We start from the raw sequence: 2500 nt of genomic DNA, 5'->3' as shown, positions 1-2500 counted from the left end.
TATTGCCGTTGCGCAATGAAGTATATATGTCTCGATAAGGGCGCACCTCACTAGCCAACACGCAAGAGGAGGTTGAATGAACTGAAACCAGCGCTCCCCAAAACAACAGGTTTGGAGATCGGTTGGGAATTGATAATACAGTCACCTGTGCATTCAGTCTCAATGTTTGTAAACAAATAATTGGTATACTGTATATGCACACTGTAGGGTCTTTTACCAATAAGCCCTACTGCGAGGGCAACGAGCATAAAACATAGGTTTGACTCATGTGTGTTAATATTATTGCAATGTCCAGATCTCTCAGATATATTTGGATATGCCAATCCTTTTATTGACATAAAAATTATGTACAAAAAACTCCTTTTAACAAAAACATTGAATTGCGGACCTGCACAGCACATAAACACCATTACTTAACACACCCGCCAGGTATAAATCAGTTACCCTGGCAACCATACTTAATATACTTTACACATTTTATATTTACATTGTACTCCCTCCAGGATACATACAGTACAGAGAATTTAACCAAAGACAAATTAGAAAACAGTCCACTCAACTTTATTCATTTAATTTGTAGATACATTATCTCCCTCCAAGTCTATACTCTATGGAGGAAATCCTTGTACATTTGTAGATGTATAACACATTCTTTAAAGATGAGCTGGAATGAACATTTTATGTAGACTTGTAGAGCATGTCTGAAATCACGGACATAGTTAATTAAAGGACTACTTCACTCATTTTCAACCTTTCTTCATATAATTGGTCCTCATTACCCATTTAGACACCCATTTTTTTTTTTTTTTTTTTGGAATATATATTTTTAAAAGCGAACATTTGTAACTCAAATATTTGCTTCTGGGTGGTCCCTGGAACAATATATTTTGAGATTGGGCGTCCGCGGCCAAATACATGGAATTTGATGGAACTTGTCATGAAAAGGTTTGAGAACCACGGATTTAAAAGAAGGAGAAGACATTTTTAGAATCGGGTCAAAACTATTCAAAGACTACTCGGCCTGTGCCTCAAATGAGGGCTGTGGACAGTTCAGAAACCTACCAGTGACATCATGAACGGGGAATCTATTCCTGGAAAGTTAGTATGCTTTAATAGAAGCCATTGTTCTCGCATTAATACACGTTTTAAATAAAACAATTGAATCACAACCATAATTGATCACAACCAGAAATGAGAATCAACTTTAATGTCACATCACAGGTTAACAGGTGGAAAGAATTGTGTGAAATTAGTTTTTGTGCAAGCTCCATCGTTTTTGTTATTTTAAAAAAGAGGAAAAAGTAAAAGAAAAAGAGAGAGTGAGAAATAGAGAGATAGAGTGATGGGGGGGGGGGGGGGGGGGGGGTGGGGGTGGGGGGCAGGGAGAGCAAGGAAGGGGGGGAAAAATCTCCCATTTAGACCTGAACGCAAATCTGTGTCACTTTAGATTTGAGCCACGTATCATTATTTGATGTGCTTTAACCTTTTAAAAATAGCAGATATACAAACTCACAGCGCAGCACCAAGTGCAAGTCTATGAATATTTTTGACCCGATTCTATAAATGTTTTCTAAATCCTTCTCAAACTTTTTCATGTCCCAAAATTACATGTATTTGGTCCACGGACCCCCACCTCAAAATATGTTGTTCCAGGGAGGACTACCCAGAAGAAAATATTTAAAAAAAATCTAGATTTTTCAAAAATAGCAGATCTACAATAGTTAAAGCATAAAATAATTCTAGGCCTAAATGGGATATATATATATATATATATATATTATTTATATATATATAATATTATTATTTATTTTTTCTCTTATGGACCGACATGACATCCAGACGTGACGTGAAAGACGTGACTGCATATCGTCTGGGTGTCTGTGGGAACGCTGAGTTCCAGTGCGATCCAAGTTCACCCCCATCACTGTGATTGGTTGAGTCACGCACAGCCCCCGTTTCACTATAGGAAAAATATGTCATGATACGGATATGAAATGCTCTCAAAATATTATCGCATTTAATCTGTAAACGCCAGTGCTATAAATAGGGGAAAACACAGGATTCATGATTTATAGAAGTCATTTTAGGAGTGAAATGGCTAAATACATCAATGCTGAATCTGTGCCCCCTCCACTGTAGTACGCAGTGGCCCAGGACAATGCCCAGTTGGTTGAACCGTTTCCATTTGTCCGACTGTCAGAACTGCAGTTAGTGTTTCTTTTGTTTATTTTATTTTTTGTTTTGTCATTTATTATCTTGTTTGATTTTCACTAGTTTCCACTGGCACTGCTTACAGTAGAACAACATTAAACTTGGCATTCCTACTTTCTCGAATTTTCCCAAAATCTCAAAAATAGCCCAGACCTAATATTCCAGTGCCATATGGCAAAAATAGCAAGTACAATTTGTGAGAAAAATGGCATTTGATTTTTTTTTTTTAACCACTTTAAACATAGCATTCCTATGTTGGGCATGTAGATAGATAGAAAGATACCTTTAT

At 36.8% G+C, this 2500-nt stretch overlaps 1 protein-coding gene across 1 annotated transcript in view; it reads left to right on the top strand.

Annotated features, from left to right (window-relative positions):
• The window catches only part of LOC308304598 (teneurin-2-like), a gene marked incomplete at both ends in the record, with an annotated part of 147239 nt that overhangs the window by 788 nt on the left and 143951 nt on the right, over positions 1–2500 (top strand). The window lies entirely within an intron of this gene.

The sequence above is a fragment of the Nannobrachium achirus genome, assembly GCF_963921795.1.
Source record: "Nannobrachium achirus genome assembly, chromosome: 19".
Classification (NCBI taxonomy): Eukaryota; Metazoa; Chordata; class Actinopteri; order Myctophiformes; family Myctophidae; genus Nannobrachium; species Nannobrachium achirus.
Note: the sequence above shows the minus strand (reverse complement) of the source record. Positions and strands in the feature narration are given on the sequence as shown.